Below are 19,823 nucleotides of genomic sequence, written 5' to 3'. Positions count from 1 at the left end.
GGATAGATTGGTAGGAAAAGACCATCGCTCGTCCCCGACCGCCACTCATAAGGAAGGCAATCAATAAATAAATCATGCTCCGACTTCATCACATAACGGTTCACCATACGTGCATGCTACGTGAATCACAAACTTTAACAAAAGTATTTCTCAAATTCACAACTACTCAACTTGCATGACTCTAATATTACCATCCTCATATCTCAAAACAATCATCAAGTATCAAACTCTCTTAGTATTCAACACACTCATAAGAGAACTTTATTATTCTTGAATACCTAGCATATTAGGATTTTAAGCAAATTACCATGCTATTTAAGACTCTCAAAATAATCTAAGTGAAGCATGATAGTTCATCTATTTCTTTAAAATAAAACTACCACCATGCTCTAAAAGATATAAGTGGAGCACTAGAGCAAATGACAAACTACTCCGAAGGATATAAGTGAAGATCAATGAGTAGTTGAATAATTATGACACTATGTGAAGACTCTCTAACATTTAATAATTTCAGATCTTGGTATTTTATTCAAACAGAAAGCAAAGAAAAATAAAATGACATTCTAAGAATAGCAAACATCATGTGAAGAAGCAAAAACTTAGGATCAACCGATACTAACCGATAATTGTTGAAGAAGAAAGGTGGGATGCCAACCGGGGCATCCCCAAGCTTGGATGCTTGAGACTTCTTGAAATATTATCTTGGGATGCCTTGGGCATCCCCAAGCTTGAGCTTTCGTGTCTCCTTAATTCCTCTCATATCACGATCTCCCTAAATCTCAAAAGCTTCATCCACACAAAACTCAACAAGGACTCGTGAGATAAGTTAGTATAAACCATTGCAAAAACCTTATCATACTCTACTGTAGAAAATCACTAAAATTATTATTAAACATTGCATACTAAATGCCTTTGCATATTTAATAGTCCTATCCTCGAATAGAATCATTGAAGAAGCAAACATATGCAAACAATGCAAACATAAGAGCAATCTGCCTAAACAGGATAGTCTGTAAAGAATGCTGCAACATCCATACTTACCTAACTCCAAAAATTATGAAAGAAAATTCCCACTCTAGTAAATTTATCAGAGCTTAATATGCAAAAGGTTTCAACATTTTATCACATTCTTACTTTTCTAGGGAATTATTGCAACAGCGGTAAACTTTCTGTTTTCAAACAGCAACATGTATACTTGTAACATAGGCATAGTAAAGGCTATCAATGCCACTTCTATTTAAATAAAAGATGCAAAACATTGTTATAAATAACAGCAAGCAAATTCTAACAAAATAAATTGATGCTCCAAGCAAAACACATATCATGTGGTAAATAAAAATATAGCTCCAAGTAAAGTTATCGATGAACGAAGACGAAAGAGGGGATGCCTTCCGGGGCATCCCCAAGCTTAAACTCTTGGATATCCTTGAATATTACCTTGGGGTGCCTTGGGAATACCCAATATTAGGATCTTGCCACTCCTTATTCCATACTCCATCGAATCCTTACCCAAAACTTGAAAACTTCACAACACAAAACTTAACAGAAAACTCGTAAGCTCCGTTGGTATAAGAAAGCAAATCACCATCATAAGGTACTGTAATGAACTCATTCTTTATTTATATTGGTGTTAAACCTACTGTATTCCAACTTCTCCATGGTTTATAAACTCTTTTACTAGCCATAGATTCATCAAAATAAGCAAGCAACACACGAAAAACAGAATCTGTCAAAAACAGAACAGTCTGTAGTAATGTGGATCAAACGTATACTTCTGGAACTCATAAAATTATAAAATAAATTTCTGGACCTGAGTAATTTATCTATTAATCATATTCAAAAATAATTAACTAAATATCACTCTCCAAATATAAATGGAAGCAATTCTCGTGAGCGCTAAAGTTTCTGTTTTTACAGCATGATCAACAAGACTCTCCCCAAGTCTTCCCAAAGGTTCTACTTGGCACAAACACTAATTAAAAGCATAAAACCACATCTAAACAGAGGCTAGATGAATTATTTATTACTAAACAGGAGAAAAAAGCAAAGAACAAAAATAAAGTTGGGTTGCCTCCCAACAAGCGCTATCGTTTAACGCCCCTAGCTAGGCATCATGATTTCAACGATGCTGACATAAAGGATAAGAATTGTAACATAAAGAGAGCATCATGAAGAATATAACTAGCACATTTAATCCTAACCCACTTCCTATGCATAGGGGTTTTGTGAGCAAACAACTTATGGGAACAATAATCAACTTGCATAGGAAGGTAAAACAAGCATAACTTCAAAAATTTAAGCACATAGAGAGGAAACTTGATATTATTGCAATTCCTACATGCATATATTCCTCCCTAATAATAATATTCAGTAGCATAATGAATGAATTCAACAATATAACCAGCACCTAAAGCATTATTTTCATGATGCATAAGCATAGAATTTTTATTACTCTCCACATAAGCAAAATTCTTCTCATGAATAATAGTGGGAGCAAACTCAACCAAATAACTATCATGTGATTGAAAATTAAGATCAAGATGACAAGTTTCATGGTTATAATCATTCTTTAAAGCATACGTGTCATCACAATAATCATCATAGACAGGAGGCATGCTTTCATCATAACAAATTTGCTCATCAAAACTTGGGGAACAAAAGTTATCATCTTCATCAAACGTAGCTTCCCCAAACTTGTGGCTTTGCATATCATTAGCATCATAGATATTCAAGGAATTCATACTAACAACATTGCAATCATCCTCATCATTCAAATATTTAGTGCCAAACATTTTATAGATTTCTTCTTCTAGCACTTGAGCACAATTATCCTTTCCATCATACTCACGAAAGATATTAAAAAGGTGAAGCGTATGAGACAAACTCAATTCCATTTTTTTATAGTTTTCTTTTATAAACTAAACTAGTGATAAAACAAGAAACTAAAAGACTCGATTGCAAGATCTAAAGATATACCTTTAAGCACTCACCTCCCCGGCAACGGCGCCAGAAAAGAGCTTGATGTCTACTACACAACCTTCTTCTTGTAGACGTTGTTGGGCCTCCAAGTGCAGACGTTTGTAGGACAGTAGCAAATTTCCCTCAAGTGGATGACCTAAGGTTTATCAATCCGTAGGAGGCGTAGGATGAAGATGGTCTCTCTCAAGCAACCCTGCAACCAAATAACAAAGAGTCTCTTGTGTCCCCAACACACCCAATACAATGGTAAATTATATAGGTGCACTAGTTCGGCGAAGAGATGGTGATACAAGTGGTATATGGATAGTAGATAAAGGTATTTGTAATCTGAAATTATAAAAACAGCAAGGTAGCAAGTGATAAAAGTGAGCGTAAACGGTATTGCAATGATAGGAAACAAGGCCTAGGGTTCATACTTTCACTAGTGTAAGTCCTCTCAACAATAATATCATAATTGGATCACATAACTATCCCTCAACATGCAACAAAGAGTCACTCCAAAGTCACTAATATCGGAGAACAAACGCAGAGATTATGGTAGGGTACGAAACCACCTCAAAGTTATTCTTTCCAATCAATCCGTTGGGCTATTCCTATAAGTGTCACAAACAGCCCTAGAGTTCGTACTAGAATAACACCTTAAGACACAAATCAACCAAAACCCTAATGTCACCTAGATACTCCAATGTCACCTCAAGTATCCGTGGGTATGATTATACGATATGCATCACACAATCTCAGATTCATCTATTCAACCAACACAAAGGACCTCAAAGAGTGCCCCAAAGTTCCTACCAGAGAATCACGACGAAAACGTGTGCCAACCCCTATGCACAGTTTCCCAATGTCACGAAACCCGCAAGTTAATCACCAAAACATACATCAAGTGGCACGTGGTATCCCATTGTCACCACAGATATCCATGGCAAGACATACATCAAGTGTTCTCAAATCTTTAAAGACTCAATCCGATAAGATTACTTCAAAGGGGAAACTCAATTCATTACAAGAGAGAAGAGGGGGAGGAGAAACATAAGATCTAACTATAATAGCAAAGCTCGCGATACATCAAGATCATGCCAAATCAAGAACACGAGAGAGAGAGAGAGAGAGAGATCAAACACATAGCTACTGGTACATACCCTCAGCCCCAAGGGATAACTACTCCCTCCTCGTCATGGAGAGCACCGGGATGGTGAAGATGGCCACCAGAGAAGGATTCCCCCTCCGGCAGGGTGCTGGAACGAGTCTAGATTGGTTTTCGGTGGCTACGGAGGCTTCTGGCAGCGGAACTCCCGATCTATTCTGCGTTCTGGAAGTTTTAGGTTACGTAGGTATATATGGGTGCAGGAGGTACGTCGGAGGAGCTACGGGGGCCCCACGAGGCAGGGGGCGCGCCCTAGGGGGCGCCCCCCACCCTCGTGAGCACCTCCCGTATCTCCTAACGTGGAGTCCAAGTCTATCTGGTGGCTTTCATTCCAAAAATAACTTCTCCAGTTGATTTTGTTCCGTTTCGACTCCGTTTAATATTCCTTTTCTTCGAAACACTGAAATACGCATAAAACAGCAAATCTGGGCTGGGCCTCCGGTTAATAGGTTAGTCCCAAAAATAATATAAAAGTGGAAAATAAAGCCCAATATTGCGCAAAACAGTAGATAATATAGCATGGAGCAATCAAAAATTATAGATACGTTGGAGACGTATCACATCCCCTCTTTCTTCTAGCAATCATCAGTAATTTTACTTGGAGCTATATTTTTATTCGTCACATGATACGCGTAAATCTTGGAGCGTCTTTTACATTTAGTTTGCACTTTTCATTGATGCACCATGCTGGTACAAGATAGTCCTTGGTTGATTTATAGAATACTCTTTGCACTTCACTTATATCTTTTGAGTATGGCTTAATAGAATGCTTCTTGTGCTTCACTTATATCAGTTGAAGTTTGGATTGCCTATTTCCCTACACATAGAAAACCGCCATTTGTAGAATGCTATTTTGCTTCACTTATATTTTTTAGAGCGTGGGCATATATTTTGTAGAAAGAATTAAACTCTCTTGCTTCCCTTATATCTATTTAGAGAGATGACAGGAATTGGTCATTCACATGGTTAGTCATAAAATCCTACATAAAACTTGTAGATCACTGAATATGATATGTTTGATTCCTTGCGATAGTTTTGCGATATAAAGATGGTGATATTAGAGTCATGCTAGTTGGTAGTTATGGATTGGAGAAATACTTGTGTTGAAGTTTGTGATTCCCGTAGCATGCACGTATGATGAACCGTTATGTAACGAAGTTGGAGCACGAGGTATTTATTGATTGTCTTCCTTATGAGTGGCGGTCGGGGACGAGCGATGATCTTTTCCTACCAATCTATCCCCTAGGAGCATGCGCATAGTACTTTGTTTCGATGACTAATAGATTTTTGTAATAAGTATGTGAGTTCTTTATGACTAATGTTGAGTCCATGGATTATACGCACTCTCACCCTTCCATCATTGCTAGCCTCTTCGGTACCATGCATTGCCCTTTCTCACCTTGAGCGTCGGTGCAAACTTCGCCCGTGCTTCCAAACCCCGTGATATGATACGCTCTATAACACATAAGCCTCTTTATATCTTACTCAAAACAGCCACCATACCTACCTATTATGGCATTTCCTTAGCCATTCCGAGATATATTGTCATGCAACTTCCATCATCATCATATACATGACTTGGGCATCATTGTCATATTGCTTTGCATGACCATAAGATAGCTAGCATGATGTTTTCATGGCTTTCCCGTTTTTTGATGTCATTGCTACGCTAGATCATTGCACATCCTGGTACACCGCCGGAGGCATTCATATAGAGTCATATCTTTGTTCTAGTATCGAGTTTTAATATTGAGTTGTAAGTAAATAAAAGTGTGATGATCATAATTATTAGAACATTGTCCCATAATCAAAATAAAAGTGGCCAAAGAAGCCCCCCCAAAAGATAGAGGCCAAAGAAGCCTTAAAAAAAGAAAAGAAAACGAAAAATAGAAAAAAGAGAGAGAAAAGAGAGAAGGGACAATGTTGCTATCCTTTTTACCACACTTGTGCTTCAGAGTAGCACCATGTTCTTCATATAGAGAGTCTCTTGAGTTATCACTTTCATATACTAGTGGGAATTTTCATTGTAGAACTTGGCTTGTATATTCAAAGATGGGCTTCCTCAAATGCCCTAGGTCTTCATGAGCAAGCAAGTTGTATGCACACCCACTTAGTTTCAGTTTGAGCTTTCATACACATATAGCTCTTAGTGCATCCGTTGCATGGCAATCCCTACTGCTCGCGTTGACATCAATTGATGGGCATCTCCATAGCCCGTTGATTAGCCGCGTCGATGTGAGACTCTCTCCTTTTTATCTTCTCCACACAACCTCCACCATCATATTCTATTCCAACTATAGTTCTATGTCCATGGCTCACGCTCATGTATTGCGTGAAAGTTGAAAAGGTTTGAGAACGTCAAAAGTATGAAACAATTGATTGGCTTGTCATCAGGGTTGTGCATGATTTGAATTCTTTGTGTGGTGAAGATGGAGCATAGCCAGACCATATGATTTTGTAGGGATAACTTTCTTTCGCCATGTTATTTTGAAAAGACATGATTGCTTTATTAGTATGCTTGAAGTATTATTGTCTTAATGTCAAATGATAGACTATTGCTTTGAATCACTCGTGTCTTAATATTCATGCCATGATTAGGTTACATGATCAAGATTATGCTAGGTAGCATTCCACCTCAAAAATTATCTTTTTTATAGTTTACCTACTCGAGGACGAGTAGGGATTAAGCTTGGGGATGCTGATACGTCTCTGTCGTATCTATAATTTTTGATTGTTCCATGCCAATATTATACAACTTTCATATACTTTTTGCAACTTTTTATACTATTTTTGGGACTAACATATTGATCCAGTGCCCAGTGCTAGTTCATGTTTGTTGCATGTTTTTGTTTCGCAGAAAGTCCATATCAAACGGAGTCCAAACGGGATAAAAACTGACGGAGATTTTTTTTTGAAATATATGTGACTTTTGGGAAGAAGAATCAACGCGAGACGATGCTCGAGGGGGCCACGAGGTAGGGGCGCGCCCTGGACCCTCGTGGCCACCCCGTAAGGCGGTTGGTACCCTTCTTTCGCTGCAAGAAATCAAATATCCGGATAAAAATCGTGTCCAAAATTCAGCCCAAATGGAGTTACGGATCTCCGACAATTTAAGAAACGGTGAAAGGGCAGAATCAGGGAACGCAGAAACAGAGAGAGACAGAGATAGATCCAATCTCGGAGGGGCTCTCGCCCCTCCACCGCCATGGAGGCCACGGACCAGAGGGGAAACCCTTCTCCCATCTAGGGAGAAGGTCAAGGAACAAGAAGAAGAAGGGAGGCTCTCTCCCCCTCTCTCCCGGTGGCGCCGGAACACCGCCGGGGCCATCATCGTGTGACGGCGATCTACACCAACACCCCCGTCATCTTCACCAACGTCTTCATCACCTTCCCCCATCTATCTACAGCGGTCCACTCTCCCGCAACCCGATGTACCCTCTACTTGAACATGGTGCTTTATGCTTCATATTATTATCCAATGATGTGTTGCCATCCTATGATGTCTGAGTAGATTTTCGTTGTCCTATCGGTGATTGGTGAATTGCTATGATTGGTTTAATTTTATTGTGGTTATGTTGCTGTCCTTTGGTGCCCACCATATGAGCGTGTGCGTGGATCACACCATAGGGTTAGTTGTACGTCGATAGGACTATGTATTGGAGGGCAAGAGTGACAGAAGCTTCAACCTAGCATAGAAATTGATGCATATGGGATTGAAGGGGGGCCAATATATCTTAATGCTATGGTTGGGTTTTACCTTAATGAACGTTAGTAGTTGCGTATGCTTGCTAATAGTTCCAATCATAAGTGCATAGAATTCCAAGTCAGGGATGACATGCTAGCAGTGGCCTCTCCCACATAAAACTTGCTATCGGTCTAGTAAAGTAGTCAATTGCTTAGGGACAATTTCGCAACTCCTACCACCACTTTTCCACACTCGCTATACTAACTTTATTGCTTCTTTACCAAAAACAGCCCCTAGTTTGTATTTACATGCTCTTTATATTCTTGCAAACCTATCCCGTACACCTACAAAGTACTTCTAGTTTTATACTTGTTCTAGGTAAAGCGAACGTTAAGCGTGCGTAGAGTTGTATCGGTGGTCGATAGAACTTGAGGGAATATTTGTTCTACCTTTAGCTCCTCGTTGGGTTCGACACTCTTACTTATCGAAAGAGGCTACAATTGATCCCCTATACTTATGGGTTATCAAACTCCAATGGCACAGCAGGTATGTACACGCATGTTTCTTTAACAGGTTTGCTCTTATCAATAGCTCCGTTGATTTCAATTTCAATTGTGTATACAATTTGACTTCTCATATCATGCACATTACTAGCATCAGAACGGAGCCAATAGTGTTTTTGTAGATGTAGACCTGTGGTACCCATTTGAAATCTTGTTGCGCCGTGTAGTTTCCCATGCTTTGTATTCTTTCACTGCTGCTTTGTCTTGAACTGATATGATTTGAACAGTGTCTCTATTTTGATTTGGCAAGACAATGAAGTGACCATAGGACATAGATATATGTTTGTTTGGTGCTTTTATTTTGTACTAGTACTTGGCAATAGAAGACTTGGTAGTTTAATATTCTCCATCTTACTAATGAACTGGTTCACCGAAATGAGTTTCATATACTAGTACATGCTAAGCCTGTTATGTGTCTACTTGTTTATTCTTTTAGAGTGCTGACAGAATATTGGGGAAGAGTGCCTTGTTAAGCAATGGTAAAGGAAGTAATGCATATAAGGTTCAGGATAGTGAGATATCCTTGTTAGTCTCCAACAAAGCTGATAAAACAACTAAGGAAGACTATCTTGAAGACAGTGAGACAACCCCAAAGTCCTGTCTTGGTTTAGTGTTCGAGTTACTGGCCACTACTGCTTGCACAAGCTATTCAAACTCACTGTCTAAATCAGTTTGGTTTCTTGAGTCTCAACTACAAGCTGAAAGACATCGATCAGCTATGCTGCGACAAGAAGTGGAAGGACTGCGGAAGTCCTTGGAGCATTCAGATGCATACTTTCTGGTGCAACAGCAACGTTGGAGGATTTTAGCACCAAACAGGACAAAGCTAATAAGCTTGCTAAGCTTATGCCAGCATGGTGGATACCCAGGATAACGTTCCTTGAGCTCTTTTGAAGTTGTTTCAGTTATGCTCTTGTTTTGCTGCCGCGTTTATTTGCACTGGTGGCCAATTTTGATGGCCAGTGTATGTAATATGCTGCTTTGTTCCCTATATTTGCACTGGTGGCGAACTTTGATGCCTAGTGGATGTAATATGTGTAATAGCTGTAATAGGCTAGCGTTAGTTGCTTGCTTATTTATTTACTTATTGTCTTGTTTAGTTGTTTGCTTGTAGTCACTGAAGTTCTTTTTCGTGTTTTTCTAGTGCCACAATAACCTATTTTTGGTAACTAGGCCACAATAATCATTCCAACACACAGACTGTTGTAACCATGGGCCTTCTACGGGCCGTAGGATCCATGGGCCTTCTATAGGCCATAGGATCCATGGACTTTCTATGGGCCTTATGATCCATGGGCCTTCTACGGGCCGTAGGGTCCATTGGTCTTCTACGGACCGTAGGATCCATCGGCCTTCTACAGGATGTATAATCATTTCACCAAACATGGGCCGTACTATTCATGGACCATAACAGGCCGTTAATAGGCCGTATTTGATAACGCTACAAAAACAGCCCAGCGGGTTAACGGGCCACAAACGGGGGGAATGTAACCATGGGCTGAATTTGGCCCACAAAGGAACAGGCCAATAACGGACCGTAACTAACCGAATTCTAGAAATGAGCCCAAGAATAAATGGGACCTTAGAAGGCCGAAAGTTAACACGGGCTAGAAACGACCGACGGAATAATGGGTCATTAATGGGTATAAAACGATACACTGTTCATTATGGGCCAGTTTCTTCTCGGGCCTTTATTGGGCCCAGAGTTACGATGGACCTCATATGGGCCGAAAGACATCATGGGCCATACATGGGCCAGAAGTAACAACGGGCTGGAATCATATTGGATGCCTAGATAAAGCTACTGGCTTAATTCCAATAGGCCGTAACGGGCCGGGAGTTAGCGGTCCGTAAATGGGCGATATACGAAGAGGCCGTTAACAGGCTTTCCGTGGGCCGGGACGTTACCTTTTGACCAAGTGAAATGGCCGGCCTTTTCACCGGAATGGGACTCTGTTGGGCCGTGCCACGTGTCGATGTATCAGAGGCGCTTCCTGTCCAATGAGTGGATGACATCTGTCCCAACGGTGAGCCAACACGTGTTTCCTCTGTCCAATGAGAATTTTACACGTGGAAAATCCCCATTGGTTCGGGCTGTTAACGGGTTATCGGATCCAAAACCAGACCCGATAGCTTAATGTGACCCATTACGGTGGATGCCATGTGTCGGTCACCCATGACGAAAACACTTCTATGACGCGCGATTTATCATCATGGAAGTGGAAACTTCCGTGATGATAATTTTGGTAATGTTGTGGAACACTTCTACGACATCACATGTATGACTATCTTGATTCTGTCATAAAATCGTCATGGATGTACATGCATGACAGAAAACGTGACCTACTATGACAAACACGTATCATCATGGAAGTGCATTTTTTTGTAGTGCAGGCCGTCGATGAAGCCATGTCGTTGGCCGCACACAGGCAAGTCTGGGTACCCCCGTTCCTAGAACACCGACAACAATGAGGATACATGTTGGATTATAGATTATTTCCAACAAAACATTCTAGTAAATACTAAAGTTTTTATCACACAACAAATAACAAGCAATGAAATGAACTTCATCTCAACCATTCCTCGGCATTGGAAATGCTTGCTTTGAACCATAAGGAAGCCTTTGGGAAGGGCCAGCTATTGTCAATATTGAGACCAACGTAGGACTCATCATCCAGCCTGAAGCGTCCTATATCAGGATGCATATTGTGATAGCCAGGGTAGGGAATCATAGCAATGTCCGATGTATAGATACAGTTGCTTGTCTTAAATGGTAGTAACGTTGTGCCAACAGCAGCTAGATCGCCTTTCACCGTCATTGGATAGTTTAGTCCAAGGAAGAGCGAGTATTTTCCAAGATTATCAATATTGAACCAGGGAGAAGGTGGTGGCGCTAGCACACTAGTATCCATCCCAAATACCCTTCAACGGATGTTGGAATAGGTCAGTGCGTGTTGGGAAACGTAGTAATTTAAAAAAAATCCTACGCACACGCAAGATCATGGTGATGCATAGCAACGAGAGGGAAAAGAGTGTTGTCTACGTACCCTCGTAGACCGGAAGGAGAAGCGTTAGCACAACGTGGTGATGTAGTCGTACGTCTTCACGGCCCGACCGATCAAGCACCGAAACTATGGCACCTCCGAGTTCTAGCACACGTCCAGCTCGATGACGATCCCCGGACTCTGATCCAGCAAAGTGTCGGGGATGAGTTCTGTCAGCACGACCGCGTGGTGACGATCTTGATGTTCTACCGTCGCAGGGCTAAACCTAAGCACCGCTACAATATTATCGAGGATTATGGTGGAGGGGGGCACCGCACAACGCTAAGAGATCAATGATCAATTGGTGTGTCTATGGGGTGCCCCTGCCCCCGTATATAAAGGAGTGGAGGAGGGAGCCGGCTAAGGAGGGCGGCACGCCCTAAGGGGGAGTCCAACTCCCACAGGGAGTAGGACTCCCCTTTTTCCTATTAGGAGTAGGAGAGGGAAGGAAGAGGAAGGAGGGAGGAAGGAAAGGAGGGGTCGGCCCCCCTCCCAATTCGGATTGGGCTTGGGGGGCGCGCCCTCCCTTGCTCCTTTCCCCTCCTTTCCACTAAGGCCCAATAAGGCCCATATACCTCCCGGGGGGTTCCGATAACCTCCCGATGATCCGGCATTGTCCCAATATCACCCGGAACCTTTCTGGTGTCCATATATAGTCGTCCAATATAACGATCTTTATGTCTCGACCATTTCGAGACTCCTCGTCAAGTCCGTGATCACATCCGGGACTCCGAACAACCTTCGGTACATCAAAATATATAAACTCATAATGAAACTGTCATTGTAACGTTAAGCGTGCGAACCCTACGGGTTCGAGAACACTGTAGACATGACCGAGACATGTCTCCGGCCAATAACCAATAGCGGAACCTGGATGCTCATATTGGCTCCTACATATTCTACGAAGATCTTTATCGGTCAGACCGCATAACAACATACGTTTGTTCCCTTTGTCATCGGTATGTTACTTGCCGAGATTCGATCGTTGGTATCTCAATACCTAGTTCAATCTCGTTACCGGCAAGTCTCTTTACTCATTTTATAAGACATCATCTTGCAACTAACTTATTAGTTGCATTGCTTGCAAGGCTTAAGTGATGTGCATTACCGAGAGGGCCCAGAGATACCTCTCCGACAATCGGAGTGACAAATCCTAATCTCGAAATACGCCAACCCAACATGTACCTTTGGAGACACCTGTAGAGCACCTTTATAATCACCCAGTTACGTTGTGACGTTTGGTAGCACACAAAGTGTTCCTCCGATAAACGGGAGTTGCATAATCTCATAGTCATAGGAACATGTATAAGTCATGAAGAAAGCAATAGCAACATACTAAACGATCGGGTGCTAAGCTAATGGAATGGGTCATGTCAATCACATCATTATCTAATGATGTGACCCCATTAATCAAATGACAACTCATGTCTATGGCTAGGAAACTTAACCATCTTTGATTCAACGAGCTAGTCAAGTAGAGGCATACTAGTGACACTCTGTTTGTCTATGTATTCACACATGTATTATGTTTCCGGTTAATACAATTCTAGCATGAATAATAAACATTTATCATGATATAAGAAAATATATAATAACTTTATTATTGCCTCTAGGTCATATTTCCTTCAGTCTCCCGCTTGCACTAGACTCCAATAATCTAGTTCACATCGACATGTGATTTAACATCAATAGTTCACATCACCATGTGATTAACACCCATAGTTCACATCGACATGTGACCAACATCCAAAGGGTTTACTAGAGTCAATAATCTAGTTCACATCGCTATGTGATTAACACCCAAAGAGTACTGAGGTGTGATCATGTTTTGCTTGTGAGAGAATTTTAGTCAATGGGTCTGCCACATTCAGATCCGAAAGTATTTTGCAAATTTCTATGTCAACAATGCTCTTCACAGAGCAACTCTAGATAATTGCTCCCACTTTCAATATGTATCCAGATTGAGATTTAGAGTCATCTGGATCAGTGTCAAAATTTGCATCGACGTAACCCTTTACGACGAACCTTTTGTCACTTCCATAATCGAGAAACATATCCTTATTCCACTAAGGATAATTTTGACCAATATCCAGTGATCTACTCCTAGATCACTATTGTACTCCTTTGCCAAACTCAGGGCAGGGTATACAATAGGTCTGGTACACAGCATGGCATACTTTATAGAACCTATGGCTGAGGCATAGGGAATGACTTTCATTCTCTCTCTATCTTCTGCCGTGGTCGGGTTTTGCGTCTTACTCAACTTCACACCTTGTAACACAGGCAAGAACTCCTTCTTTAACTGTTCCATTTTGAACTACTTCAAAATCTTGTCAAGGTATGTACTCATTGAAAAAACTTATCAAGCGTATTGATCTATCTCTATAGATCTTGATGCTCAATATGTAAGCAGCTTCACCGAGGTCTTTCTTTGAAAAACTCCTTTCAAACATTCCTTTATGCTTTGCAGAATAATTCTACATTATCTCCGATCAACAATATGTCATTCACATACACTTATCAGAAATGTTGTAGTGCTCCCACTCACTTTCTTGTAAATACAGGCTTCACCACAAGTCTGTATAAAACTATATGCTTTGATCAACTTATCGAAGCGTATATTCCAACTCCAAGATGCTTGCGCCAGTCCATAGATGGATTAATGGAGCTTGCATATTTTGTTAGTACCTTTGGGATTGACAAAACCTTCTGGTTGCATCATATACAACTCTTCTTTAATAAATCCATTAAGGAATGCATTTTTGTTTATCCATTTACCAGATTTCATAAAATGCGGCAATTGCTAACATGATTCGGACAGACTTAAGCATATATACGAGTGAGAAACTCTCATCGTAGTCAACACCTTGAACTTGTCGAAAACCTTTTTTGCGACAATTCTAGCTTTGTAGATAGTAACACTACTATCAGCGTTTGTCTTCCTCTTGAAGATCCATTTAATCTCAATGGCTCGCCGATCATTGGGCAAGTCAATCAAAGTCCATACTTTGTTCTCATACATGGATCTCATCTCAAATTTCATGGCCTCAAGCCATTTCACGGAATCTAGGCTCATCATCGCTTCCTCATAGTTCGTAGGCTCGTCATGGTCAAGTAACATGACCTCCAGAACAGGATTACCGTACCACTCTAGTGCGGATCCCACTCTGGTTTACCTACGAGGTTCGTTAGTAACTTAATCTGAAGTTACATGATCATCATCATTAGCTTCCTCACTAATCGGTGTAGTAGTCACAGGAACAGATTTCTGTGATGAACTACTTTCCAATAAGGGAGCAGGTACAGTTACCTCATCAAGTTCTACTTTCCTCCCACTCACTTCTTTCGAGAGAAACTCCTTTTCTAGAAAGGATCCATTCAAAGCAACAAATATATTGCCTTCGGATCTATGATAGAAGGTGTACCCAACATTTTCTTTCGGGTATCCTATGAAGACGCACTTCTCCGGTTTGGGTTAGAGCTTATCAGGTTGAAACTTTTTCACATAAGCATTGCAACCTCAAACTTTAAGAAACGACAGCTTAGGTTTCTTGCCAAACCATAGTTCATACGGTGTCGTCTCAATGGATTTAGATGGTGCCCTATTTAACGTGGATGCAGTTGTCTCTAATGCATAACCCCAAAACGATAGTGGTAGATCGGTAAGAGACATCATAGATCGCACCATATCTAATAAAGTATGGTTATGACGTTCGGACACACCATTACACTGTGGTGTTCCAGGTGGCGTGAGTAGTGAAACTATATCACATTTGTTTTTAACTGAAGGCCAAACTCGTAACTCAAATATTTTACTTCTGCGATCATATCGTAGAAACTTTTATTTTTGTTACGATGATTCTCCATTTCACTCTGAAATTCTTTAAACTTTTCAAATGTTTCAGACTTGTGTTTCGTCAAGTAGATATACTCATATCTGCTCAAATCATCTGTGAAGATCAGAAAATAATGATACCTGCCACGAGCCTCAATATTCATCAGACCACATACATCAGTATGTATGATTTCCAACAAATCTGTTGCTCGCTCCATTGTTCCGGAGAACGGAGTCTTAGTCATCTTGCCCATGAGGCATGGTTCGCAAGCATCAACTGATTCATAATCAAGTGATTCCAAAAGCCCATCAGCATGATTTTCTTCATGCGCTTTACACCAATATGACCTAAACGGCAGTGCCACAAATAAGTTGCACTATCATTATTAACTTTGCATCTTTTGGTTTCAATTATGAATATGTGTATCACTACGATCGAGATCCAACGAACCATTTTCATTCGGTGTGTAACCATATAAGGTTTTATTCATGTAAACAGAACAACAATTTATTCTCTTACTTAAATGAATAACCGTATTGCAATAAACATGATCAAATCATATTCATGCTCAACGCAAACACCAAATAACACTTATTTAGGTTCAACACTAATCCCAAAAGTATAGGGAGTGTGCGATGATGATCATATCAATCTTGGAACCACTTCCAATACACATCGTCACTTCACCCTTAACTAGTCTCTGTTTATTTTGCAACTCCCGTTTTGAGTTACTACTCTTAGCAACTGAACCAGTATCAAATACCAAGTGGTTGCTACGAACACTAGTAAAATACACATCAATAATCTGTATATCAAATATACCTTTGTTCACTTTGCCATCCTTCTTATCTGCCAAATACTTGGGGCAGTTCCGCTTCCAGTGACCAGTTCCTTTGCAGTAGAAGCACTTAGTCTCAGGCTTAGGACCAGACTTGGGCTTCTTCACTTGAGCAGCAACTTGCTTCCTGTTCTTCTTGAAGTTCCCCTTCTTACCTTTGCCCTTTCCTTGAAACTAGTGGTCTTGTCTACCATCAACACTTGATATTTTTCTTGATTTCTTCCTTCGTCGATTTCAGCATTACGAAGAGCTTGGGAATCGTTTCTGTTATCCCTTGCATATCATAGTTAATCACGAAGTTCTATAACTTGGTGATGGTGACTAGAGAATTCTGTCAATCACTATTTTATCTGGAAGATTAACTCCCACTTGATTCAAGCGATTGTAGTACCCAGACAATCTGAGCACATGCTCACTGTTTGAGCTATTCTCCTCCATCTTTTAGCTATAGAACTTGTTGGAGACTTCATATCTCTCAACTCGGGTATTTGCTTGAAATATTAACTTCAACTCCTGGAACATCCATATGATCCATGATGTTCAAAACATCTTTGAAGTCCCGATTCTAAGCCGTTTAAGCATGGTGCACTAAACTATCAAGTAGTCATCATATTGAGCTAGCCAAATGTTCATAACATCTGCATCTGCTCCTGCAATAGGTTTGTCACCTAGTGGTGCATCAAAGACATAATTCTTCTGTGCAGCAATGAGGATAAACCTCAGATCACGGATCCAATCCGCATCATTGCTACTAACATCTTTCAACTTAGTTTTCTCTAGAAACATATCAAAAATAAAATAGGGGAGCTAAACGCGAGCTATTGATCTACAACATAGATATGCTAATACTGCCAGGACTAAGTTCATGATAAATTAAAGTTCAATTAATCATATTACTTAAGAACTCCCACTTAGAAAGACATCCCTCTAATCTTCTAAGTGATCACGTGATCCAAATCAACTAAACCATAACCGATCATCACGTGAAATGGAGTAGCTTTCAATGGTGAACATCAATATGTTGATCATATCTACTATATGATTCACGCTCGACCTTTCGGTCTCAGTGTTCCGAGGCCATATCTGCATATGCTAGGCTCGTCAAGTTTAACCTGAGTATTCTGCGTGTGCAAAACTGGCTTGCACCCGTTCTAGATGGACATAGAGATTATCACACCCGATCATCACGTGGTGTCTGAGCACGACGAACTTTGGCAATGGTGCATACTCAGGGAGAACACTTTTGTCTTGAAATTTAGTGAGAGATCATCTTATAATGCTACCGTCAATCAAAGCAAGATAAGATGCATAAAAGATAAACATCACATGCAATCAATATAAGTGATATGATATGGCCATCATCATCTTGTGCTTGTGATCTCCATCACTAAAGCACCGTCATGATCACCATCGTCACCGGCGCGACACCTTGATCACCATCGTAGCATCGTTGTCATCTCGCTAATCTTATGCTTCCACGACTATCGATACTGCTTAGTGATAAAGTAAAGCATTACATCACAATTGCATTGCATACAATAAAGCGACAACCACATGATCCAGTTGCCGATAACTCGGTTACAAAACATGATCATCTCATACAATAAACTTTAGCATCATGTCTTGACCATATCACGTCACAGCATGCCCTGCAAAAACAAGTTAGACGTCCTCTACTTTGTTGTTGCAAGTTTTAGGTGGCTGCTACGGGCTTAGCAAGAACCGTTCTTACCTACGCATCAAAACCACAACGATAGTTTGTCAAGTTGGTGCTGTTTTGTTGCGACCAGACCTCAAACAGTCTAATCTCTGTGCTCCGGTGTCATCCCTGGATCAGTAATGCTGACACCACACAATACTCGGAGGATTTATAGCAGAGTAGCAATCACACAGTTATTATATCGAGTGTCTCAGAAGAGAACTTATTACAATAAATATGGCTTAAGGCCATCTAATAACGATAACAGCGGAAGGCTTGGAAGATAAGTGGGTCCATCAACTCCAACGGCATCACTGAGTATAGAACCACGACCTAAAAACTCCTTAATCGTTGTCTGAAAAGTCTGCAACATTAACGTTGCAGCCCGAAACGGGTCAGCACATGGAATATGCTGGCAAGGTAACACATAGAGAGTAATGGAATGAAACAGCTATACTATATGCATATTTGGCTGGTGGAAAGCTCTACGGTTACAGTTTTTGCGTAAAGCAAATTTTTCCCTACTTCAAAGGAATAATTTTTTTTAACTATCATGGTAGTTGTTAAACATTGAGAATGGTTGACAGCATTCTCAATCCCAATTAAATAACATAATTAAACCCAACAAACTTAATTTAGAGTAACATGTTGAGATTCACATGAAAATCCAAGTACTAGATACTCAAGATGTCCATAACCGGGGACACGGCTAATCATGATTAGTTTGTTACACTTTGCAGAGGTTTGCGCACTTTTCCCCACAAGACTCGATCGCCTCCGTTTAGTTTCTCGCACTACATGGTGTTTGAGAAGACGGATGACCGAGACATAGTCTTTCAGAAGCGCTAGCACCTTACGATCGGGTAGACCGTACCACCTACATCCCCTACATCTGCTAGTCTACCACTATAAGAGTTTGCACAACTTAGTCAACTATGCTAGAGCCCATAATAGCTTGTGGCTGCACACAGAAGTTTCTAGTATGAATAGTCTTATGATCCCTTTGAGCCTGGGTGGCGGTCCAAAAGAAAACAGGCAAGTCCTGGAATACCCAGGTGCCTCAATCCACCCAGATGTGTGTTTAAGTTGCCACCTTAGATAAACCATTAATTAATAATCTCACATCTGTTAATGGATTTCACTCACCCAATCCACGTCTACTAGCATAGCATGGCATGATAAGAAAACGTAGAAGTAACTCCCAAAGGTTTGAAAATAAACTGGTAATAGGTACTACCTCATCTACTCCCCATCCCACAATTTAATTAGATCCTAATCATGCAATGTGTGTGGATTAATCTAATGCAATAAAACTGGGTAGTAGAAAAGGTATGATCAAAGTGTTACTTGCCTTGCTGATGATCCGGGAAACCTAGCGATTGGAAGTAACAGGCGGCGCACTCCGGATACTCTATCGCAAACAAACAAACGAGCATACAATAAGTACTCATCTAATGCACAGGTAAAACTCAAATAAGAGATCTAACCAGAAGGTTCAACTTAAGAACTCGGTTGGCAAAAGAATCAAATCGAACGAAGCAACGAATGTCAAACGGCGAAAGAAAACAACTTCGTTCTAGTAATCTGGATCTAGAGCAAATTTTACAGTAGCAAAATCTTGTTTAAGTTGGTTAAACGAATAGAGGGTTTCGAGACGAAACTCTAGGCGCTTGAATCACCTGATTCCGATAAACGAGCGAAAAGTTAAACTAAAACGAAAATCGGATCAGGAATCGCGATCAGATAAATCACGGATTTAATCCGAGAAAAAGAAAACTGACGAACAGTTAATCGAACGGACGTTCGTTAACAGAAACTAACCAGTGAACACGTTCGGTAAAACAAACGGATCGGTGAACGTTCACTAATTAAATAAACCAGAGAAAAAAAACCGATCTAGGGTTTCGAAAAAAAATAAACCGAGGCGTTTTTTTTTAAAACGAACGGCGAACGGCGGCGGCTATACCTCCGGCGAGGCACTCCAGCGGGCGGGGCGGGGCTCCAGCGGCTCGGCGGGGGTGCGGCGCGGCGG

The sequence above is a fragment of the Triticum dicoccoides genome, chromosome 5A (assembly GCF_002162155.2).
Source record: "Triticum dicoccoides isolate Atlit2015 ecotype Zavitan chromosome 5A, WEW_v2.0, whole genome shotgun sequence".
In the NCBI taxonomy this organism is placed as follows: Eukaryota; Viridiplantae; Streptophyta; class Magnoliopsida; order Poales; family Poaceae; genus Triticum; species Triticum dicoccoides.
The sequence above is the reverse complement of the archived record's forward strand: the minus strand, read 5'-3'. Positions refer to the sequence as shown.